The 26,872-nt window shown below is 40.2% G+C and overlaps 1 non-coding gene and 1 pseudogene across 1 annotated transcript; one reads left to right on the top strand and one right to left on the bottom strand.

Annotated features, from left to right (window-relative positions):
* Nucleotides 1-230: 230 nt before the first annotated feature.
* On the top strand, nt 231-359 carry LOC129400675 (small nucleolar RNA SNORA24). Its single transcript, XR_008627862.1, has one exon. It is a non-coding gene; the product is annotated as a small nucleolar RNA SNORA24 (small nucleolar RNA).
* A 22,712-nt stretch (nt 360-23,071) lies between these two features.
* On the bottom strand, nt 23,072-26,469 carry LOC105942731 (E3 ubiquitin-protein ligase RNF4-like; annotated as a pseudogene).
* Nucleotides 26,470-26,872: the final 403 nt, after the last annotated feature.

Raw genomic sequence — 26,872 nt, 5'->3', positions numbered from 1 at the left:
CTTTGCAAGTGTTAAGCCGTGGGTACAGTTCCCAGCACTGGAAAAATATTTAAAAGGTTAAGTTTTTGGTTTTGTTTTAGGGCCACACCTTCTGGTACTCAGGGACCATTCCTGGCAAACTGGGTTGGGAGGGAGGGGCATGTGGGATGCTGGGGATAGAGCAGGCATATGCAAGGTAAGTGCCTTACCGACTGTACTATCTCCCTGGCCCCATAAAAACTTCAGTTTTATTCCATGTATCTTTGGGACCTGTCACTGTACAAGTCTCCCTTCTTGGCCATGGAAGATCATATTCTTATTCATTGGCAAACTATCACCACTTAATTGGTATTAGATTCTGACATACATCAGTAACATCCCTCAGACTGAAAAATTTGGAGAGTACTGAGGGTGAAAGTAATTAGGCTTATTTAGTATGTTAAATTGCATGCAAAACATTATAAAATAAGAAGCAACAGTTTATGGAGCTGAACAGATAGTATAGAGGGTAAGGCACTTGCCTGCATACAGCCAAAGTAGGTTCAATTCCCAGCACCACACATGGTCCTCTGAACACTGTAAGGGGTAATCTCTGGGAGCGCCAGGAGAAAGCCCTGAGCACAGCAAGATGTGGACCAAAACTGAAAAAATCTTTATAATCTTTATTTTACATATTTAAGTTTTCTTGATATGTTTAAATAGGAATTAATAAGTGTCTAGAAGTCATATGGAATTCACAGAAGTCTGTTGTTTGCTGGTGTAATGTTATCATTTGTGATTTTACTTATTGCATTTTAGTTAGTGAGATAAGTAAAATTTTTAGTAAAATATTTATGTTTTAATCAGCAAGACACTGAAAAATAACTAATAAATGGTCACTTGATAATAGGAAGACATTTTTACATTTTTCAGAATGAATTATTATGCAATTTTGTCATTGTTCTATAGTCATATTATAGTTACACAAACCTAGATGGCATAGTCTAACATATATAGGCCAAATTCATGATGATTCATTTTTAATAAAACATTAAGGAATTTATGACTTTTGAAATACTGTATGTCACAGAAATAGTTAAATTCCCTCATCAAGTACAAAAATAAAACAAAGGGACTCAACAGCAGAATAAAAGCTGAAAATTGAATCAACTCTAAGGTATATAGTAGGAACCATCATAAAAGACCAGCAAATAAAGAAAGATTAATAACACACGAAAGCTCATGAGCTTTATGGGAACTCAAGAGGAGCTTTTACATCATAGGGTTCCAAAGAAGAAAAATACAGGGGTAAAATTTTTTCAGTTTTTATTTGGGGGCCCATATTTGGCAGTTCTTGGGGTTCTACTCCTAGCTCACTGCTCAGAGTTTACTCCTGGTTTTGGTTGGAACTGGGATCTAATAGGAGCTTTCTGCATCAAAGCAAGAGATCCAGCCTATTGACCTAGCTCTCCAGCGCAGATTCTTTGGTTTTCAATTTTAATTTTATGGATTACTGTTTAAGAACTTTTTGCATAAAATTTTTGTAGTGCCAGGAACATGTTCAGCCACATTCCTGACAGAGGAAAAGACTCTGTTTTTCGTTACCATGGTTTACAATACCATCAATATTAATGTTTCGGGAATATAATATTATCAGACAATACCCATCACCAGAGTATCAGCATCCTTCTCTATTTTAGGAGCCCATTCACACAAACAAATTCCACTTAATGAATTCAGCTCCACAGGCAGACTCTCACTGTCTGGTATCATTGGTCTTTGTTTATTTTCTTAAGTCTAGTTATACTCCACACATCAGAAATATCACTTGGTATTTTCCCTCTCTTTTACTCACTTTGCTCAGGATCACGCCCTCTATCTTCATCCATAATATATCAAGCTGCAGGTTTTCACCTTTTTGTATAGCTCAACAGTAATACATTGTGTATACATATCACAACTTTTTTATTCATATGTACTCGGACACTTTGGTTTTGTCAATTACTGTGAATATAGGAGGGAAACTATCTTTTCTAAATAATGTAGCTCTTGGGGAATACAAAACATGGAATAGGTGGATCATATGGAAACTCAATTCTGAATCTTTTTAAAAGTTACCACATTGGTTTGCAATACAGATACTGAGAGGATATCATGTTTGTTCCTTTACCTATTTTCAGCACGCAGTTCTTATCCAGAGTGATGATTTACAACTATCTTTGTCATAGTGATCCCTTTCCTATCCCATCATCCTTCTCCCTCAGGACTTGAGGCAGGCTTCCAATCATGGACCAATCCTCCTGGCTCTTGTTTTTACTGTCCTTGGGTATTAGTCTGATATTATGCTTTTTTATATCCCACAAAATATCAAAAGGAGGGAAGGAGAGAGAGAGAGAGATAGAGAGAGAGAGAAGAAAAGTGCCTGTGATAGTGACAGGCTGGGGGTGAGGTGGCTGGAGGGAAATTCTGGACATTGGTGGTGGGAAAAGTACAGCATGAATTGTAATGGGGGTCCCTTTTTTATCACATTCCTACCAGCACTGGTTGTTCCCAGTATTTTTGATGTATGACAGAAAGAATTCTTATTTGAAAAAATAATAGTCAAGAACTTCCTCAAGCTGAGGATTTAGATACCGATCCAGGAAGCTCAAAAATTTTCAAACAAAATAAACCCAAATAGATGCACTCTAAGAGATAATATAAAATGGCAAAACATCAAAGCTAAAGAAAATCCTAAAAGTAATAAAATAACAGAGAAAAATCATATATAAAGGAACCACCATGAGATTATCAGGTTGTTCTAAAGAAACTTACAGACAGAAAGGAGAGGCATGATGTGTGCTAAACGCTGAATGGAAAAAAAAACCCTACAACTAAGAATATTCTACCCAATTAGGTTATGAATCATATTAATATGTAATAAAAAGCCTTTCAGACAAACAACAGGTAAAGGAATTCACCACCACTAAATGATTCCTTGTATTAAAAAAAACCATTTGAAAGTAATGAAACATCTAAAAACCCTAATAAGTGTCAGAAAAGATTAATATGGGGACTCATAATTTTCTTCCATTTTTAATGGAAATATTCAGAAGACATATTTTAAGATAGAAGGAAAAGGAAAGAGTGAAAGAAGAATCCCACAGGGTCTCCTAAACAGAATTCCCTCTACTAATTTTCAAGCTTACCGATTCCTTGGACTGGAGCGATAGCACAGCGGGTAGAGCATTTGCCTTGCACGCGGCCGACCCCGGTTCAATTCCTTCATCCCTCTTGGAAAGCCCGGCAAACTTCCGAGATTATCCTGCCAGCACATCCAACCATGACCCAGACCTGTGAGTCAGATTTTGGCAGGAATAGGGAACCAGTGTGTCCATCTTAGAGACCAAGGGAGGATGGAGAGTTGATCCCTCTGGATAGTTCCCTTCCTACTCCTCACTGGCAGCACAGTGGTCAGGCAACTGATGTTTTTCAATCTCATTGCCATCATCCTCTCTCTCCCAATCATGGCTATAGAACAAAAAAGAATTACAACAATAAAGCCAAAGAACCAACCTTCAAGAAAACATAAGATGCTAACCCTTATGTGTAAGTGGAAAAATTCTGCAGGCAACTGCTGCAGTCAAGATGAAATTGTCCAAAGAAAATGACATGTCTCCAGAGGAAAAAAATTAAAGATACAAAAATAGAGGGGTAAAATAAAAGGAGATAAAAGCCATCATAACAAAATTTAAGAAACTTAGAGAATCTCAACTAAGCACAGGAAAGCTAGCCAAAGTTATCAAAGAAAGAGCTACAAGAGCACAAAGAGTGCTTCAACAAAGAGATAGAAGATATTAAAAAATTTCAAATAGAGATATGAAAAACACACTGAATTAAATTTAATCAACCATGGAAAGCATAACAAATAGGCTCAATATTACAAAGGAAATAATATCAGAAACTTAAGATAAAAATCAACAATAACTCAAAGGGAGAGGGGAAAAAACAAGACAGAAAAATGTGAAGAAAATCTATCAGAAGAAAGGGACTCTTTTAGAAAGGTAAACATCAAAGTTATGGAAGTACCAGAAGAAGAAGAGTGAGAAAGAAGCAGAGAAATGACATGAATGATAAATTTAAAATGTTGAAGGTTTCTGCTAGGTAAAAGAAAAGCAAAACACAAAGGCACTTCTACAGACTTTCACTAGACTTTTCAACAAAAAGTCTACATGGGTACAAGACAGTGGAATAGTGTATTTATATTTCTAAAAGAAAATGATTCCTAGCAAAAATACTCCACTCTGGAAAAATAATATTGAGACATTATAGAGAAAGAAAGGTTTTTTCAGACAAGTGGAAGTTAATAGAGTTTACCACCACTATACATACTCACAAGGAGTTTTGAAATGATTTCTTCTAAATGAGAATGAAAATGAAAGAAAACAAAAAAAACCTTGAGAAAGAGGATAAACACAGTTGCAGAAATATGAACTATAGTGATTTGATAATACAAAAACATGAAATGGGATGGAGGAAACACAATTGTTATAGTCTAATGTTGAGTTAATGCCAAAACAGAAGATAAGAATTTTTTAGATGGCTATTTCTATACAACCCTCATGGTAACAACAAAAATTTGGAGCAGAAACAAATAGAAATGAGAAGAAGAAATGGAGATTCTAGGGGGAAACACCTACATAAAAAGGTAGACGGAAATAAATGGATGACATAAAACAACAAGAAAACAAAAGATGAAATGGTATTAAGTAAACCCCATATAACAAGAATTACCACAAATGCAAACGTTCTGAATTCACCAATCAAAAGATACAGAGCATCTGGAATTAGATAGTAAGATCCGTATATGCTGTATATGTATATACAAGATTCTCACAAAAAATATAAAGATAAAAGCAAGCTCAAAGTAAAAGGCTGGAGCAAGGTCTCCCAAGTCAATGATACAGAGCAAAGAGCAGGAATTGTAGTTGCCATATCATAAAGGACAGATAGTAAAATGGTAATAATAAACAGAGATTGATATGATATGAACATTAAGACAATGTGCTTGTATCAAAAGATATGCAACCAACATGAAGGAACTCAGATATACAAAAAATAATGTAACAAACATTGACAGTAATAAAATAACTGTAAGGGATCTTAATACACCATATACAATAATGAACAGGATAGATCATCCAGATGAAACATTTAACTAGGGAATAAAGCAAATAAATAAAGAGAGACAATATATACAGGAACTTCTGTCCACAAAGAAATGGATACATACTCTTCTTATGAAAAATTCCCAAAAATAGGTCATACATTGACATAAAAATAAGTCAAAAGAAATGTGGATTGTGGGACTGAAGCAACAATACAGCAGTACACTTGCCTTGCTCAGAGCCAACCCATGTTCCATCCCGGGTATTTCATATTGTCACCAAAGCACCGCTAAGAGTGATCCCTGAGTGCAGAGCCCTGGGCACAGTTGGATGCAGGACAAAACAAAAACAAGCAAAAAGGAATATGTATAGTGAAATCACAACAAGCGTCTTTTAGCATAACAATGGCATTAGACTGGAAATCAACAATAAAAAAATCTAAACAAGAAGAAAATAGGAAAAACCTTAAACCTGTATGGACTAAATAGCAAGTTTACTACTGCTTCCTGAACCAATACAAAACTCAAAGGAGAAATTTTAAAATTTAGTGAGAAAATCACCACAAAGAAATTATGAGAGTCTGGAGAGATATTTAATACGATGGGTAAGGAATTTGCCTTGCATGAGACTGACCCTGGTTTGATTCCCCAGGACTCCATGTTTTCCCCCAGCACTGCCAGAAGTGGTCCCTGAGCTCAGGGACAGGAGTAATCTCTAAACACAGCCACACATGGCCCAAAAGCAAAAAAATTAAAAGAGACTTACAAACTCCCTACTAATCAATGCAGCAAAAACAGCATTAAATCTGGTGTCTTAGATCACTCGGCCATCCTGACACACAAAAGCAGTATTAAAAGAGAAGTTAACTGACTCATATCAATGAACAAGAAAAATTTTGAGTAAAAATGCAAATGTACACCTAAATTATAAATAAATAAAAATAAAATAAGCATAATGGAAGAAATAATAGAAATATCTAAGGGAGGGACAGAGATTTTCCTCAGTTAGTAGAGTACTTGCCTTACACTTGTGAAACCCTACCTTCAATTCTTGACAGATCATGGTCCCCCAAACAGAGTCATATATATGACCCAAAAAGAAAAAAAAGAGAGTATTCATTGATAAACCCTTTGCTATGATCATTAAGAAAAAAAGAAAAACCAGATGTAAAATGTAGAGTTATAACTAATGCTACAAAAATATTGATACTATTGATACTATACTAGAACTCAACAGGCTTTGCATACAGGATCCCTTTGTTTAATCCCAAACACTGCATGATACTGTGAGCAATGCCAGAAGTGACCCTAAACCCTGAATGGGGAGTAACCCCAGAGTACCACTAGGTGTGGCCCAAAATTAAAGTAAGAAAAAATAAAACAAAAATGCTTAATAGATTGAAATAGAAAAAATATATCTCAACATAACAAAGGCCATGTGCTCAAATCTGCAGATAAAATCCAATAGTGAGAAACAGAAAGCCTTTTCATTAAGATCTGGTACTACAGACCATGCAACTATAAGGCCCTGTGTTTAATCCCCAGTACTGCATTGGGCATGCATCACTAGGTATGGCCCTCACAATAATAACAACAAAATAAAGCAAAAATAACAACTGGAAAAGAAAAACAATAAGAACATAAAAGAATTAAATACATTTTATTTTAAAAGAAAAATCTGGTACTAGACAGTATTTTCACACTGACTCCATGATTTTTGAAGACCTAGTCAGATCTCTTAATGAAGAGGATACAAAAGAAATATGAATTTGAAAAGAAGAAATAAAACTATCACCATTTGCAAATGACATAATAATGTACATAGAAAATCTCTAAAGACTTTACTAGGACCAGAGATGTAGCTCAGTGACAGAGCACTTGCCTTGCCTATGTGAGGCCCTGGGTCCCATTTATGGCACTGTTAAAAAAATACCCTTCCAAAATCTATTATAAATATTGACTTCAGTAATATGACAGGATGCAAACTCAATACAAATAACTCTTTTGCATTTCTATATGTAAACAATGTTAGAGAAGAGGTAAATTAAAACAATCTCCTTAAATCTCTCAGAAGAGAGCACAGAATGATATGCCATAGACATGCCTCCAGACCCCTCGCCAGGCTCTCTCATCTGGAGCAACCCAGAGGGGGATGGGGCAGTTCCCCTCCCTGCCCCAATGGAGTCATTCCTGGCACCCAAAAACCTCCAGAACTCAACCACCGCCATGCTCACAGCCACTCTACACACACTCGGATGAGCCTCATCTATGAGTTAAAGTATTTCTGGACTGCGCGTCTGTATGACATCTCATATTTTGCACCATTGATATACCAAGAGTAGTACAGCACATTTGATTGGGTTTAAAGTAGAAGGCAACCAATATTAGGGGGAAATATATTTATACACACATATCTATAGATAGATAGATAGATAGATAGATAGATAGATAGATAGATAGATAGATATAGATATAGATATATATGTAAGCACACAAGGCTTAACTTTTAGCAACAAGTTATAATCTCTTATAGAAGGGTTTAATGGCCCCTCGGTGAAATACAACAATCTTTCCTCTAAGAAACCTTTTCTGTATCATTTTTAGCAGGTGATTCAAAACAAGCAATTCAAATAAATTACTTCAGTTCTGCTTTAGGGGCAGGGTTTGGGGTTTGAGAAGGAAACATTCGAAATATGGTAGTGGGAAGGTGGAATAGTGATGGAATTGGTGATTGAATATTAAATGTAATCAAATATTGTGAACATTATCACTGTATCACTGTCATCCCATTGTTCATAGATTTGTTCGAGCGGGCACCAGTAACGTCTCCATTGTGAGACTTGTTACTGTTTTTGGCACATTGAATATGCCACAACTTTATAAAAATAAATTAAACTTTAAAAAATAAAACAATCTCTCTATTGTACCAAAATAGATTAAGTAGGGGCCGGAGCGATAGCACAGCGGGTAGGGCATTTGCCTTGCACGCGGCAGACCCGGCTTCGATCCCCGGCATCCCATATGGTCCCCCAAGCACCGCCAGGAGTAATTCCTGAGTGCAAAGCCAGGAGTAACCCCTGAGCATCGGTGGGTGTGACCCAAAAAGAAAAAAAATAGATTAAGTAACTGGGACTAATTCTAAGACATTACTAAAAGAAGTGGAAGATAAAAAGAAATGGAAAGGGGCTGGAGCAATAGCACAGCGGGTAGGGTGTTTGTCTTGCACGCTGCCGACCCGAATTTGATTCCCAGCATCCCATATGGTCCCCTGAGCACTGCCAGGAGTGATTCCTGAGTGCATGAGCCAGGAGTAATCCCTGTGCATCTCCAGGTGTGACCCAAAAAGAAAAAAAATGGAAATATATACCATACTCATGGGTTGAAAAATAAACACTATATAAAAGCAGCACCTTATCTTGGTTATCTACAGATTTCACACAACCCCTATCAAAATTCTAATAACATTCTTCACAAAAAAATACAATTTTTTTTTTTTGGTTTTTGGGCCACACGCAGAGTAGTCAGGGGCTACTACTGCTTACTCCTGGTGTTGCTCAGGGGACTATATGAGATGACAGGGATTAAACATGGGTTGATACACATATAGTACAATAGTACAATTACACTGAGCATTGTAATATTGCTCCAACCCCACCCCTAAATAAATAATTTTTAAATTGTTATGGTACTAAAAATTACTAAGATAGCCAAAGAAACTCTAAGAGAAAAAAAGAAAATTGGAGGCATCACATTCTCTGACTTCAAACTATATTGCAACTAAATAGTAGTCACAATAGAACAAAAGTATATAGGCAGACCAATGGGACTAAAGTCCATAAATTGACCCACATATATATGAATATAGAATCTATGATAACGGAACCAGAACTGTATGGTGAAATTCTCTTCAGCAACTGGTGTTTGAAGAGCCAGAGAGGTAACTCAGTAGGCTAAGTGCATGTTCTTGCATGTGAGAGGCCTGCATTCAATTTTCAGCACCACATAGACCCCAAGCACTTCCAGAAGCAATTCCTGAGACAGGAGTATCCCCTGAGCATTTCTAAGTGTGACACGCAAACACACATACTCACAAATGGTGCTTGGAAAAGTTTACTACCGCATGTAATTGTTCTACATTAGATCAGTATTTAACACCAATCATTAAAAAGTCTTAAGATGAGACACCTTCAACCCACCCCTGGCGCCATCTTGCCACACTTTCAGCATTGAAGAAGCCTGGCCAGTGGACATCACAATACCGGAGAATGCTCCAGACCTCAAACTGAGCCTATAACACCGGGGTGCCCCATATGGAGCAGGCACAGTCTCCCCACCTTCTCCAGATGGAATCCCGGCGACCATGAGCTTCTACAAATATGGCTCTGGTATGTGGGGACCAGGACTATTTCTCCAAACCGCATGGGAGCACTAGAACCGAGCAGTTCCAGCCCGCCCCTGACCCCAGAAGTCACGCTCTGTGACCTTTCCTGACATACAAAAAAACACTCAGGAACGGCTCCTCCGCTCCTGAATGACCATGATCCCAGAGGCACAAAAACCAACCTCAGAATGCAGCAGCAGCTGGCAGAAATACCTCTGGACTTAATTACTAAAATACCAGAATTCCAAAACTGTGCGGCTGCTGTCACAGCCATGTGACATCATATGCCCTTCATTATCAGCAATAGAAAACAAATTATCTAATGATGCTTTTTAGGCAGGTATGATTGTTGGGGGGAAATTCCAAATAATGATAGTGGATTTTCTGCTGAAAATTGAATGTAATCAAAATAAAGAGAGAGTAAAGTGAAAATCATCTACTACACAGGCAGGGTGCGGGGTGGGATGGTGGGTAAACTGGGGTTCTTGGTGGTGGAATATGTGCACTGGTGAAGGGATGGGTGATTGATCATTGTATGACTGAGACTTAAAACTGAATGCTTTGTAACTGTTTTCACTTGATTCAATTAAAAATATATATATTTTTCAATATCAAAAAAGAAGTCTTAAGATGAATTAAAATTTGAATATTAGACCTGAAACAATAAAATTGATAGAAATATTTTATATAGAAATACATAGGTGATAATGTAATATCAGAGATGTATTTGGAGACATAGAAATAGATAGATGATATATTAAAGATGTATTTGGAGACTTAACTCTCTAGGGAAACTAAAGCAAGAGTAAACAAATGAAACTACATCAAATTAAAATGCCTTTACATAGCTAAAGAAAGTAACAGAAAAACAGAATGGCACACAAGCAACTTGGAAGTGATATTGCACACCAAACATTCAATATAGAGTTAATGTACAAAATATACAATGAATTTACACAACTTTGTAACAAAAAAGTAAGTCAGCCAATCAAAAAGAGGTCAAAAACTGAATAGATAAGTCTCCAAAGTAGACATACAGATAGACCACAGACATATGAAAAAATAATTAACATCGATCATTATTAAGGACTGCAAATCAGTATCATAATAAGATAGCACCTCGCACACAAGAAAGGCTTGGATCAAAAAGACTGGAATATTCATGACATTTTTCAAAGAAATTGATCAAACACTTCCGAAATTCACATGAAACTATGGACCTCCAAGAATAGCTAAACTAATCCTTGGGAAAAAGAAAATTGGAGGCATCATCTTCCCCAACTTCAAACTGTACTACAAAGCGGTAGTAATTAAGACAGAATGTATTGGAATAAAGACAGACCTGCAGACCAACAGAATAGAGTTGAATATCCTGACACAGACCCTAAAATATATGATCATTTCATCTTTGATAAGGGAGCAAGAAATATGAAATGGAGCAAAGAAAGTCTCTTTAAAAAGTAGTGCTGGGAAATGCGTCCAGATCACCCCGTGTAGGAATGGGTTTCGTGTCTTGGCCTGTTTCCCCTGGCAGCTTGGTTGGCGCTGCCATCTTCCAGAGGACAACCAGGGAGGGGCACGCAGTGAGGAGGAACGTGGGGCCTCATGGGATGGGGGCGGAGCCAACCCTTTCCCCTGCCTGCCCCGCCCCGCCCCTACAAGACCCAGAGTTGCCACCCACAAACAAGCCCTCTGGCTGCCAATCGAGCTGCTTATTTGCCATGATCCCAGAGACTCAGAAACAAAGCTCGGAACACAGCGGCTTTTGGCAGAAATCGCCTCCAGATTTAATTATTAAAACTTTATAATTCCAAAATTGCATATGCAATTCATAATCAGCAATAGAAAACAGATTGTCTAATGTTGCCTTTTTGGCAGATCTGAGTGTTGGGGTGAAATCCCAAATAATGATGGTGGGTTTGGTGTCAAAATATTGAATGTAATCAACATAGAGAGAGAGAACATGGAAATGGTGTGCCACACAGGTAAGGGGAGGATGTGGGATGGGGGGGAATACTGGGGTTTTGGGTGGTGGAAAAGGTGTAGTGGTGAAGGGTTGGGTGTTTCATTATTCTATGACCAAGACTTAAGCCGAAAACTTTGTAACTGCTCTCATGGTGTTTCAATTTAAAAAAAATTTTAAGTGGTACTGGGAAAACTGGACAGTTACATGCAATAAATGGACTAATACCTCTATCTAACGCCAAGCACAAAAGTCAGATCAAAATTAATTAAAGATCTGAACATCAGAGCGAATCCATAAGGTATATGGAGGAAAACATAGGTAAAACCCTCCACGACACTGAAGCTAAGGACAGCTAAAATAAAAAACACCACTGACCAAGCAAGTGGAAGCAAAGATAAACAAATGGGACTACGTAAAACTAAGTAGCCTCTGCATGTCAAAAGAAACAGTAACCAAGATACAAAGACAGCCTATGGAATGGGAAAGGTTATTCACCCAATAACTTTCTGATAATGGGTTAATATCAAAGATGTACAAGGCACTGGTAGAACTTTACAAGAGAAAAACATCCAACACCATCCAAAAACTGGGGGAGAAGAGACTTCCTCAAAAAAGAAATTCGAATAGCCAAAAGGCATATGAAACAATGCTCGACATCATTAATCAACGGGAAGATGAAAATCAAACAACAATGAGATATTAACTCACACTACAGAGACTGGCACATATACAAAAGAATAAGAGAAACCAATGCTGGCATGCATATAGGGAGAGACTCTCCTTTATTGTCGGCATTAATTCCGACTGGTCCAGCCCTTTTGGGAAACAATGTGGACATTCCTCAAAAAACTAGAAATTGTGTAGCCATAGAGATAGTACAGTGGGTAGGACATTTGACTTGCATGCAGCTGACCAGAATCCCATATGGTCCCCTGAGCACAGCCAGGAGTACTTCCTTAGTGCAGAGCCAGGCGTAAGCCCTGAGCATCGCTGGGTGTGATTCCCCAAAAACAGAAGAAAAAAAAACTGAAAATTGAGCTCCCATTTGACCCAGCAATACCACTTCTGGGAATATGTCCTGGACAACCAAAAACACACCAGAAACACCATCTGCATTTCTATGTTCATTGCAGCACTATTCAACATAGCCAGAATCTGGAAACAACCTGAGGGCCCAAGAACAGATGAATGGATAAATGAAGTATGGCACATCTACATAATGGAATACCACACAGCTCTTAGGAAAAATAAAGTTATTAAATTTACCTGTAAATGGATAGACATGGAGAGTATCACACTTAGTGAAAGGAGTTAGAAGGAGAAGGACAGATATAGAATGACTGCATTATTTTTATTTGTGGGATATAAAAAATATATAGCAGAAGACTAATACCCAACGCGAGGGAAAAGAGCAGCTAATAGGACTGTTCAATGGTTGGAATCTACCACAAGTGTGTGTGGGGTGGAGGGGAGGTAAGATACAGAAGGGATCATCAGTATGACAGTAATAGAGGAAATTATCACTCTGGACAAGAACTGAGTGTTGAAAGTAGGTAAAGGGATATGCCTTTTAAACTTTCAGCATATGTACTGCAAACCATAATGCCCAAATAATTATTTTTAAAAACTGAGTGTTAAAAGTATGTAAAGGGATATAATCAATAACCTTTCAGCATCTATATTGCAAATCACAATGCCCAAAAAAAGAGAGAGAAAGAGAGAGAAACAGAGAGAGAAGAAATGTCCCAGCCATAGAGCAGACTGGTGGAGGGATGGGCAATGGGAGGGAAACTGGAGACACTGGTGCCTGGAAATGTACACTGGTGGAGGGATGGTTGTTGGAATACTGTATAACTGAAACCTAATCATGAGCAGCTTTATAAGAGTCTATCTCAGAGTGATTCAATAAAAAAAACAGATTACTTACAGCAAATGGTGGTGAGAATGTGGGGAAAAAACTCTTAGTATACTATTGGTGGGAATATAAATTAGTTCATCCATTGTGGAAAACCATAGAGATTCCTTCAAAAGCAAAAACAGAAATTCCATGTGACCCAGCAATACCACTTTCAATTATCTGAAGGAAATGGAAACCACGTTAGCCAGGTATATATATATATATATATATATATATATATATATATATATATATATATATACCCAGTGAAATGTTACTCTTTTTTAATGCAGAGTCTCTTGCCCCATGCCTGGCTGTCTTCACTGGGGCCCCTCAGAAGGAGTCGGTAGAGTTTCCCTCCCCAACCCAAGGAGAGCCTCAGCAGCCAAAGACCTCCAAAACCCAGCCACGGCCATGTTCAAGGCCCCTCTCCACACGTTCTGATGAGCCTCACGCATGAAGGAACAGGCAGAGGAACCCAGGTGTGCGGGACCTGGGGCTGAGATCTCCAAGCCTGCTCGGATCAGGACTGGGCCTCTTCTGCCCAGATCCCCCATTTTCCAATAGCTAGGCAGTCACACCCACAAACTGCCCCCAGCTCCATCTAATCTCATCTACAGTCAACATCCAGAGATTATAAAACCAAGTTCCCAGAAGCCTAGTTCTCCCTCTCAGAAAACCTGGCAAGCTACTGAGAGGTTTCCTGCCCACAAGGGAGAGCCTGTCAAGCTCCCCATGGCATATTCATATTCCAAATACAGTAACAATGATGGGTCTCAGTCTCCTGACCCTGAAAGAGCTTCTAATGTGGCATTGTTGGGTAGGACAAATAAAGAAACGCTGCTAACACCTCAGGGCTAGGACGAACGAAGACTTTACTGGGCCCACTAGAGCAAATTGAGGATCAACTGGATGATAGTGATAGTGATAGAGAATTAAAAAAATTGTTATATTTGCCTTTGGACCCTGCTGCAGAGCGAGCATGATGGAAGAGCCCAAGGAAGCGCCCTTGGACTCCAAGCAGCCCACTGAACTAATTCCGGCACGGGATTGGAGAACCCACGGTGGGCTGAAACAGTGGAAACCGGGCATCCCCCAATTCTTTTAACCTCTCTCTCTCAACCCCTTCCTCCCGAGCACAGCGCAGGGTCCACGGCTTTCTGAGCGCAAAATGGAGACGCCGAGCCTCTCTCTAGGTTTCTCCATTTTATGAGCACCATAAAAGGGTAAAAGTTTGTAGTGATGTTATTTCTGGTTGTACTTTCCCTGGACTTTATACAGAAACCCCAAACCGCGCGGCCTAATGTCATCTTAGCATCAGCAATATGTAATGGTTCCTTTTTAATGGGTCGGACTTTTGTGGGAGATCCTAACAAGAATAGTAAGTCTGTTGCTGAAATATTGAAGGCAATCAAAGTGGTAGCCATCTCTCTAGACTGAACTAAGCTATATCCCCACGCCGGCTGAGAAGAAATTTTCTTCTTTCTCGGGAAGAAACGCGGCGTGGCATCAACCATAGTGTGATGTCCATTAAGCAAACAGACCTGGCGGCGTGGGAATGGGATATAAGGGGGAAAATTAAGTACATGGAACAGTGGGACGCTGGTGGAATCTCGAGCCGGAGCCGATACCAGCGCAAGACCTTTGGTTCCAGAAACTGCTTGCAGACACTCTACTAGACTATCAACTAAGCCAGAGCCCCACGCCTGCTGATGACGGGAAATAACCATCCTTTTCGGTTTTTTTTCCCTTTGTCAGGCAGTGTGGCGATTACTAAACAGGCATGAACTCGGTGGCGCGGGGCAAGGGGGAAAAAGAAAAGTTATGTAACAAACAGCGGGACTTAATATCTCTATATTCTTAGCAATGGAGAACTATCAAATGCCTCCTTGGCAATAGGGCTGTCTTTTTCTTTTTTGGGGGAAACCCCAACAACGGTAGTGAGTTGTGTGTTGAAACATGGAATGTAATCGAGATAAAGCGTAAATGAAGTGAAACTTATCACTTACAAGGATGGGGACTGGGGAGGTGGGAGTGGGCGGCAGGTATACTGGGGGGGTTGGTGATGGAAGATGGGCACTGGTGAAGGGAAGGGTGTTTGAGTATTGTATAACTGACATAATCCTGAGAACTATGTAACCCTCCACATGGTGATTCAATAAAATTTAAAAAAAATTGTTATATTTGTGCTGGAAAGATAATACAGCAGGTAGAGCTCTTGCCTTGCACAAAATCAAACCTTGTTTGATCTCCAGAACCCCATATGGCCATATAAGCCCCACCAGAAGTGAATCCTCAGAGTCAGAAGTAAATCCTGAGCACAGCTGAATGTTGCCCCAAAGCAAAAACAAAACAAACAAACAAACAAATAAGCCATGCCTTATGGGACAAAATGGATGGCATTTAAGTATTTATGTTAAGTGAAATAAGGAAGCGGAAAGACAATTATTGAATGAATTCACTCACATGTTGAATATTAATTACTAAAGCAAATAGATAGTAAATAGCAAAACTAACTCATATACTGAGTGAATATGTTGAGTAACCAAGAAAAAAGGGAGGATATGGCAGGAATGAACAGAGGGGTCTGTTTGGTAGCAAAATGGCATCAGAACTTTGGTGTTAGTACTGGTGATAATTACACACATGTATGAAGTTAACCTCTGATATTCCATAATGATTTAAATCAATGATATTCAAGATCAAAGTTAAAATTATAAAGAGGGCTGGAGCAATAGTACAGTAGGTAGTGCACTTGCCTTGCACGTGGCTGTCTCAGATTCAATTGTAGGCACTGCATGTGTTACAGCAATCACTGCTAGAAATGATCTGAGTTAAAAATCAAAAGTAAACCCTGAGAACCACCAGCTGTGGCCCCAAAACCCAAAAAAAGAGATAAGTGTAAAGAAAGAAAAAAAAATTGTAGCCATGCAAAGAAATCAAGGGAGGTGTTGGAGGGATACTACAGCAGGTAATGTGCTTGTCTTGCACACAGACAGCCCACCTGAGATTGTTTCCCAGCACCCCACATTATCTCTTGAACCTTCAAAGAGTGATCCCTGAGCACCAGAACAAGGAGTAAGCCCTGAACACCGCTGGGTGTGGCCTAAAATCAATAACAACAAAAAAGAAAATAAGGGAAGTATGGTGTCACCAACAGGTGCATCAGCAACCTGATGGTGCCTTCAGGCTTCCTGACACTCCAAAATTTCTGCTGTGCCTTTGGTCAGACCCCAACAACTTGCGACCAAGTTTACCAAAAAATTAAATGGCCAAAAGTTATGTATGTGGGAGCCAGGCCCACAATCCACCGCTGGCTCAGCTATACAAGCTCATTTGTTGTCCTTATTTCAGAGACCCATAGATAAATCTCGAAAGAGATCAAAAGCCACAGTTAATCTTGGACCCGGGTATGGCTGAACAGACTGGGATAAATCGCAGGGGCAGGTTGGTTTGTGCCTGCCCAAGCAGAGCCCCCAGCAGCCGCTTGCTTCCACAATCCAAAATCGCCGCCATACCCCTGGCCTAACTCCACTGTCTCAGGATGGAACTCACCAAGATATAATCTGCTGAAAATTCAGGCATGCGGGTTTTGTGTCTGAAATCTCCAGGCCTTCACGGAGTTGGGGTGGGCTACCTCCCCCCACTTTCCAATACACATGGAAGCACTGGCAGTCAAACCCACGAAACAACTCCAGCACCACAATGTAAACTCTATTACTGCCCTTGCTTCAGACACCCATAAATAAATCTCAAAAGAGATCAAAAGCCAGAGACACATCAGCGAGTCTCATAAGACACTACAGAGCCAGAGATCTCTCCGGGCCCCATACCAGGTCAATTTCACTGGGGGCTCCCCAGATGAAGCGGGTTCAGTCTCCCTGCCTACTCCAGATGGAATCCTGGTGAACAAGAGCTTCCACAAGCAAGGCCCAGGTATCCAGGTTCCAGGACTAGATCTCCATGCTGCATGGTGGCAGAGTGCCAGGCTGTCCCTCCCCGGCTCATCGGCCTGGTTTTCACCCCCCAAAAATGCTTCCTGGTGCCATCTTAGTGCACCAACAGCCCTGGTTTAGTGACACAGCAGTGAGTCCCGGAAGCCACCACAGTACCAGAGATCTCTTAGGGCAATGTCGAGTTCATGCCCAATTCAATCAGCCATTGATTAAGCTGATTGAATTGGGCATGAACTCGACATTATTTTTTTTAATTTTTTAATTTTATAAGTTAGTTCACAGTGTTTGATTACATTCAATATTCAAATACCAATCCCACCACCATTACTACTTCCTACCACCGAATTCGTGATGATTTCATCCCAAAGCCCAATCCCTGTCCCAAAACACAACCAAAATAGTATATTTTGTATTGTCTGTTATGAAGAACTGCTGAACATGCTTACAAAAGAGTGTTCATATAGGAAATGGTGTGAAGCTTTTTCTATTTTGGCAGGAGCCATTAAGACATTCTATAGGATATCACTAGTATGTTGTTAAAGTTTGGGTGATGTGAGCTTTGGTGTATATATATATATATATATGTGTGTCTGAAAATATGTATATATGCATATATACATATATTACCCTCTATGATTTGTTGCCTACTATCTGAACCCCATCAAATATGGTGTGGTAATTATGGGGAATGGGTAGGGAGTGTTTAATGATGTGTTGTGCAGCCGCAAATGCAGCCGCGCAGTCCAGTAGTATGTTTACTCATATATGAAACTTGGCCCCTGAGTGTGTGGGAGCCACCTTGAGCATGGTGGCGGTTGGGTTGCGGAGGTTTTTGGCTGCCATAGTTGGGTTCCTTGGGGTGGGGAGGGCCCTCACCTGACCCCTCTGAGGTTCCCGGGTGAAAACAGCCTGGCACCGGGTCAGGACATTCTGCGGTGTTCACTTTCGGGAGATTTAGTTTACAGTCCCTGGGTCTTGGCCGTTGATGATATTACATGGCAACGGGCATGTTTGTGAGTTTGTGAGTTTGGGCAGTTTGTGAGTGTAATTGCCAAGCTACTGGAAAACTGGGGACCATGGGGGAGGAGGCCCAATCCTGATCCAAACAGTCCTGGAGCTCTCAGTCACCGTTTCCTGCCTATCTCTGTGCTAAAGGCCCTAACTGCATCTTTTGATCTCTTTTGAGATTTATGGGTCTCTGAAATAAGGCCAACAAATGAACTTATATAGCTGAACTGGAGGTGGTTTGTGGGTGTGTCTCCCACATATCTAACTTTTGGCTGTTTAATTTCTTGGTAAACTTAGCCCCAAGTTGTTGGGGTTTGGCCAAAGGCACAGGAGCAATTTTGGGGTATCTGGAAGTCTGAAGGCACCACCAGGCTACTGATGCACTCACCCCACAGGTACAGATTTACCTGCTGGTGGCTCCATAGCCCCTGCCATAGAAATTCTTGGTGCAGAGCCAAAATAAATCTGAGCACCACCCGGTATGGTCCTCAAACTAAAAATAAACACAAAGATTATTTTTTATGAAATTTGAAAAAAATAGTTAGACTGAAAGTTTTAAGTAAAAGAATACAAGACGGGAAATGAAGAGAGAATATACAAAAACATTTCATTGCTTTTGTAATCATATTGATGTTAGTGGTATTGAAATTGCTATTCTGTGACATTTGTATGTGTTATGTGGGATAAAACAAATTATTGTGAGATATCTTGGTCCTACTATCCACTATATCTTTAGAAACCAATATTTTCAAGTATGAAAATGAAATTCATATAAATAAATAAAGAAAACCCTGTATATCTGAATTTAAATGAAAATACCAGTGCAGGGCATATTTTCCTTAAGTTTTATTAATAGGTCATGAGATATGGCACAGCAAATTAGACTTTTGGCTTGCATGAAGGCAACCTGAATTCAATTCCTAGCACTGCATATGATCCCCTGACACCCTCCAAGAGTGATTCTTAGCATTAGAGCCAGGACATAACCCTGAGCACAGCAAGGCATGTCCCCAAGCCCCTCAAAACAAACACAAAAGTCGCTTTTGTTTTTATTTCTGGTCAAAAATTTATTTCTATATAATACTAGAAGGAGTCCAAAAGCGTCTGACTTATATAGGTGCACTTTATTTTATTTTATTATTTTTAGCATTTTTAATTTTATTGAATCACCATGAGATAGAGTGAAAACTGTTCATTATTGGATTTCAGTCATACAATGTACTAACACCCATCCCTCCACCAGTGTAATCTCCTAGCACTAATGTCTTGTTTCCCACCCACCCCCAAAAAATACCCCTATCCCAGCCTATCTCTATGGCAGGCACCTCTCATCTCTCTCTTTCTTTCTATCTCTCATTTTAGGCACTATGGTTTGCAGTGCAGATGCTGAAAGGTTATCAATTATATCCCTTTACCAACTTTCGATACTCAGTTCTTGTCCAGAGTGATAATTTCCAACTAATGTTGTCTAATGGACCCTCCTCTATCTTAACTACCCTCTCCTACACCCCTGTTGTAATTTCCAACCATTGCATGGGTGCAGTTTAAATGTAACAAACACTTGAACTATGTACACTGAAAAGGAAAAGTGTCCTTTTCTCATTAATCTTGCTATTTTTCAGTTTCTAAAGAGTAGAATCTAAGTGGTCTTCTCAATTTCATTTAATAGGAAGTGATACAATTTTTTAAAAAAATATTAAAGTACCTTGATTTAGAAGTCTACTTGAGTTTTGGACATACTATGTTCCAGCACCAATCCCACCACCAGGGTCAGTTTCCCTGTACCAGTGTTCCAAGGTCTCCTTCCCAGTTTCCCACACCGAGTCTGCCATATTGACAGGCACCTTTTTAAGTTTGGTTATTAAATTTTGGGTCTCATGATTTCAATGTTATTGATTCTGTAGTTTGGATATGTAGCTTTACCATTTCTTTACATCAATGTATCCAGATCCCCTCGACCTCTGCCCCCTCTTGCTTCCTCTCTTTCTCCGCCCCTACAACTCCACCTTATTTCATTCCTTCTTGTCCTTCTCTGTATGTTCTGGAACCAAGGGTGATCTCTGTATCCCCTTTGTTTATTTTCTTTTTTTAAAAATATTTATTTTATTCAGTTGATGATTCCATATCTTAGCTATTATTTTAAGTTCTGCAATGAGTCATACCAGTATTCATTGTAGTGAAAAAAACTTTTATGATTAAACATTTGTCACTATAAACTTAAAAAATTTTGGTGGCACAGTTGTCTTGGCTTCTGAAACCTGGTACTACTAAAACCTAACAAAAATTCTTGCCTTAAGCCTGGGAGACTTTAATGGCAGCGATGTTCATTGAGAGGCAAAATGCAGTTCTGTCTGCTGCCCTATTAGCAGTAGAAACTTCCATTCAAACTAAGTGGACTTGGAGCTGGAGCAATAGCACAGCTGGTAGGGCATTTGTCTTGCATGCCGCCGACCAGTACCCCATATGGTCCCCTGAGTACCACCAGGAGTAACTTCTGAGTGCAGAGCCAGGAATAATCCCTGTGCATCACCAGGTGTGACTCAAAAAGCAAAAAAAAAACATACACATCAAACTAAGTGGACTTACACCACAGCTAGAAGGTCAGATTGAAGAACAGATTCTTTCACAGTGAGGACACTCATTTCGCCATCTAAAGTGATTCTTGTGCCATTCTTCAAGGTAAAGGTTGGTTGTTGCTAGCAAAATCAGAAGAGATCCTGCTCCACGTCTCCCAGAGAGACTGTGGGCTTGGATGAAGCCTTCAGTTGAGAGTACAGAAGACAGTGAGACCCATCAAAGCTACCTCTCCCCTGCTCTGCAGGGCCACCTCTTGTCACCTCCTTCCTCATATATCTAGGTCCAAGAGTGGCAGCATATTAAAAATTTTTGGACATCCTGGAGCACACTGCCACAAATCTCAAACATTGATAAAGCAGGAATAGCATATCAAATTTGATAGGATGTAATGAAGAAGGCAACCAATCTCAATTAACACAATATAAACACAGAAAGCTTAACCTGTAACATCTTAGTAATATCTTCTACGAGGACTTAATGTCTGCATGGTGAGATACAACAATCTTCACTAACTTTCTCCTAAGGAAAATTTTTATCATTCTGTTAGCAAATTATTTATAGAAATCAATAAAAAATAATTATTGAGAGCCTGATATGGGGCCAAGCTTAAGGGGTGGTTAGTAAAATTGAGAAAATGGTGCAAGGAAGGTGTAATGGTGGTGGAAGTGGTGTTGGACAATTGAATGTCTGGTAACAAATCATCATGAGCAACTTTATAAACCACAGTGTTTATGTCAAGTGTAAGAGGAAATAAAATTTTAAAAATAATAATAAAATATTAAAACAAGACAAAAAACTCCACAATAGGGGCTGGAGTGATAGCATAGCGTATAGGGTGCTTGCCTTGCACGCAGCGGACCCGAATTCAATTCCCAGCATCCCATATGGTTCCCCAAGCACTACCAGGAGTAATTCCTGAGTGCATGAACCATGAGTAACTTCTGTGCATCGCTGGGTGTGACCCAAAAAGCAAAAAAAAAAATCCCAAAATCCTCCACAAGAGTGGGCGTAGCTTAGAAAGCCACTGTGGGCCAAACACTTCTGAAATTCCAACACTCACACGTGTCCATGTCTTGGGCAGTGACTAAGACCACTATTACTATCACCAAGTCCAGGGCTGCAGTGATAGCACAGCGGGTAGGGTGTTTGCCTTGCACGCGGCCGACCCGGGTTCGATTCCCAGCATCCCATATGGACCCTTGAGTACCGCCAGGGGTAATTCCTGAGTGCAGAGCCAGGAGTAACCCCTGTGCATTGCCAGGTGTGACCCAAAAAGCAAAAAAAAAAACCTATCACCAAGTCCAAGAAGACATTAGGAAGTTGGAACTAAGATGAGAGGGCACAAACATAGGACATATAAAATCAGAGAATACCTTCAATCTGTTTCCTCGCATGGTTAGAGCCATGTGAAAAGGTCATATATGGTTTATATATGGTCATATGTGGCTTTCCTGGGGGCAGGTGGCAGTCAGGAGCCCGTGGACAGGCACTGCTTCACTGGCAAGCCCAGGCTCTCATCAGTGCACTCACTCACTGCCCATCTTCTGGGAGCTGTGCAGTGGGCCCAATGTGGCATTATTGCACATCATCACTCTAGAGAAACTATCTCTCCTCTGTAGAATCCTACACAGCCACAATAAATGGAAGTGCAGCCGTAGTGCCCTCAAATCCAGTGGCTTCTGCTCAAACCCACATGGGCCCCCCCTCATGATTCTGGCCTGGTAAATGTGCTGGGCAAATCCTGGAGGGCTAGACAGATCTAAGCACTTTCTGACAAGGCCAAAGCTGAGATGGCACTGCCAGGATGATGCTAGACACAGCTCCCAGGTGAGAGATTCCCTGGCAAGTGTGCAGTGCTCTAAGTATCTTGAGGCACACTCCTCAGTTCCTAAGTACCCAGTGGTCTCTTCTACTCTGAAACAGGAGCTGCACAGAGGCTGAAGTCAGCCTGAGAGGGCCTAACTCCAGTTCAGAATCAAAGGAAAATGAAACATGAAAAAGGGTAGGATGAAAAGAGCAGTTTCCACATCCAATGTTCCAATGTTGGCTTTGTAATGGTCTTTTGGAGCACAGGAAATTGGAGGCAGGATGTAACTCAGGAGGAGGCAAGAGCACTCACTCTCTCTCCCTCCCTCCCTCTCCCTCTCTCTTTCACCCTCTCTCTCTTTCTCAGCTCACAGTCTCATATATAAATGGGGTGGCATCGTCTGTAGCTTATCCTTTTCCGGCAGGTAGGGCAAGTCTTCGTATTCCTGAGGGAGTCGCGGAGGCATCGGCTACAGAAAAGGTGACCACACGTTGTGGAGACAACAAGGTGTCCCTTCTGCACGATCTCTGAGTACACATCCATGCAGATTGGACAGATGATCATACCAGATGGTCTTTCTTCTGTCGTTGAGGCATCGCTGGCATCTGGGGGAGCCTGGGTGGTGAAGTTGCTGTTCCTAGACAGCTCCTCGTCATCGCTGATCACCACAAAGCTGTCAACCTGGTTCTGACGTGAATTCTGCCCATTTCTCCTGGGCTCTCTCATCTCATCCACTGTCGCAACAGCATCATTGAGCGTCAGGTCAACCACTACGGGCTCGGGTGATTCACAGGTGAGGTCCACAATCTCATCGTCTGTGCTTTCCACGAGTTCTATGGGCTCTGCTTCCGAGGCCATGTAGAGGTCGAGGGAGTTTCCCGAGCTCGTGTCTGGGCTTGTCTAGAATGTACTGTTACCGGCACGATGCTTCCTCGTACTCAGTGCTCAGCTTCAGAGAAAGCACTTGCTGGGTTCTGTGGGAAACACCTCTCAGCCTCACACCTGGCTGACAACAGGTGGACAATCAAAAATTTGTCCAGTCCCTGCGAATCCTAAAGCTAATCTCATCCGGTCGCTGCAGTCAACAACACCCTGTAGTGAGCAAGACCTATGAAAAAACATAAAAGTCTTATAAAAATATGAAAAAACATAAAAGTCTTATAAACCAGCACTATAGACACGAGCATTCATCCAGATTGTGGCTTTAAATACTATTTCCCACTAGGAACAATCAGGGCTTTTTAGCTAACTAGTTTGTTCCAGGTCTGGGGCAGGAAATGAATGAGTCTCGAATTATCAAAGACTTATCCATGAGTTTATAATGATTCAATTTTTGTTATAAATAAATAAATGTCAGAGTATTAGTACAGAGGGTTAAGCACTTGCCTTGCACATGATCGACTGGGGTTCCATTCCTTGCAATACATACGGTCTCCTGAGCCCCACCAGTAGTTATCTCTGAGGGCAGAGCCAGGATTAAACCGGATGTGGCCAAAAATCCCCCCAAAATAAATAAATAAATATTAGCATATTATTAGCACCATGCAAAGGACTCTAATGTGTACAGCAACAATTAACAGCTTATCTCTTAGGACTAGGGTTACAGATAATTTTGTTCAAAGTCAGAAACTTCTAAATTATTTAAAAATTAACATGAGGCTGAAGAGATAGTACAGCAGGTAAGGCATTTGCCTTGCATGCGGCTGGCTGGGGTTCAATCCCCAACATTGTATATGGTCGCCTGAGCACAGCCAGCAGTGATTCTTTTGTGCAGAGCCAGGGGTAACCACTGCGCATCTCAGGGGATGGACGAATCTTCCTGAATTAACTAATATGTATTATATGCATAATTAACAAAAACACCAATTAACTAAAAAAGTATAAAGAATGTCAGTGTAAAGAAAGTCTTAGGCCAGTGACTAATGCTTTCTAGTGCTCCATATCATATGTAGGTCAGAGGATATTTTGGGGTCTTGGGGGGACATGTTTGAGATGATGACATCACAATCATCTGTGGAAGAGTGGTTGGCAGCAAGGATTATTTAAGGCAAGGTAACCTTTTATTGCGGTTACAGTGTTGAGTTGCTTCTGCCAGATACCAGGACAGGAGCTAATGTAGACTTTCAAACTCAAATCATTCTCTTCATCTCCCTCATTCTTCTGAAGGCGATGATACATGTAACTTTAAAAGGACTCGGCAACACACAGACCTATATCACTGCCTGAACCCTGACTTGGAATCAGAAAACTAAAATATTTCCCCGCGTAACTGCTATCTTGGGAACCTACAGTTACTACCCTCCTGGTCCAGATTTCCCCACCTAAGCTTGGAGATATAAACCAGCATTCATGCCCTGTTGTATGATTCCCCTCAGACAACTTCCCACAAAATTATGATAATTTCATAAGTCTTCTGTTGTTTTGGTTTGGGGTCACACTCAATGTTGCTCAGGGTCTATGCTTGGCTCTGTGCTTAAGAGACACTCCCAGAGATTCTCAGGAGGAACATATGGTGCTGGAGATTGAACCCAGGCCTTCAAAATGCAAAGCATGTGCTCTAACCAGTTGAGCTATCTCTCCAGCCGTATAATCTCATAATTCCTATAACTCTTGGTGTTTACAAACAAGTCATTCTCATTGACTTCATCAAAATTGAGCAATGAGTAGGCTTTGGTAAGTGTTAAGAGTATTTCTCTCACCCTTCAAGATGGGCAAAAAGAAACTTCACTGGTGGTGCTCTCATATAAGTTATGGGCAAAGCAGATAGTTTGTGTTCACCCTAGATTGATGCCTGGATTGGTAGTCAGAGCTGATTCATGCTTGGGGGAACAAAAGTTCATTTAAAACAGTAGTTTTTACAATTATTTTTAAGCTCCATTTATATTACTGCTCAAAATTCATAGTTTTAAGGTCAGAAGGCTATTGTTCTCAGGAAAAAATCATGTACCTTTAGAAATTAATTTATGTACCCTTGCATTAAAATCTTTACATAAAATTTTATGCATCTTCTGAGTGAAATGAGTCAGAAAGAAAGAGACATAGAAAGATTGCACTCATATGTGGAATATAAAGTGACTGAGAGGTACAAGCTTACAATGTTGCAATTTCTGGCAGATATTTCTCTAGACTTAGTTACTAACATACAGAAATCCAAAACCGTGCGGCTGCTAGTGCGGCCTCTCGACCTCATATCTCTTCATTCTCAGCAATGGAAAACAAATTACCAAATGCTTTCTTTTCAGCAGGTCGACTTTAGGGGGGAGAAACTCCAAATCAATAATAGTGAGTTTTTTGTTGAAATATTGAATGTAATCAAAGTGAAAGTAAAGTTAAATGTACCAGTTACACATGCAGGGTGGAGGGCTGGGGAGGTGGGGGGGAGGGACAGAGGTATGCTGTGATTCTTGGTGGTGGAATATGTGCACTGGTGAAGGGATGGGTGTTCGAGCATTGTATATCTGAGACTTAAACCTGAAAGCTTTGTAACTTTCCACATGGTGATTCAATAAAAGAATAAATTAATAAAAAAATTCTGCATCTTTACAGATTGATTTCTGATCAGGTGATTTATTAAATTTTTAAAAGCATTTTATTTTAGCCATTTTCTTCTCTTTGCTTCAGTGGGGTGTAAATGTTGGAAGGAAAGGTTTGAAGAATGTGGCTCAGTAACAGAACTCACACTTTGCATGTGTAAGGCCCTGCATCTTATTTCTGGCAACATATACAATTGGAGGGGAAGACTTCACAGAGGCAACACTCTTGTGTTTCACCATTTAACCATAGGCTTCATAAGTGAAGTTGTAGCTAGAACAGTGAAAATAAATCCTCAGATTTTATTCAGATAACTGAATCAGAAACTCTGGATGTGGAGCTGAGAAAGGTATATTTTAACAGACTGTCTAGGTAGGATTGCAGATTAAATGTAACATGCTCTAGTTAATTTTACTTTCAAAAATAAACAAGTTTTGTAATATTTTGGAATGCTTATAGTCAAACTCATTTAACTGGGTCCCCTGTGTTTTTATTTATTGTCTTCTAAAACTCAAAATCTGTGGGAGGGGTACTGGGAACATTGGTGGTGGAGAATGGGCACTGGTGGTGGGATGGGTACTCGATTATTTATGACTCAAACATAAGCATGAAAGTTTGTAAGTCTGTTACTGTACCTCATGGTGA

This window comes from Sorex araneus, chromosome X, assembly GCF_027595985.1.
Source record: "Sorex araneus isolate mSorAra2 chromosome X, mSorAra2.pri, whole genome shotgun sequence".
Taxonomy (NCBI): domain Eukaryota; kingdom Metazoa; phylum Chordata; class Mammalia; order Eulipotyphla; family Soricidae; genus Sorex; species Sorex araneus.
Note: the sequence above shows the minus strand (reverse complement) of the source record. Positions and strands in the feature narration are given on the sequence as shown.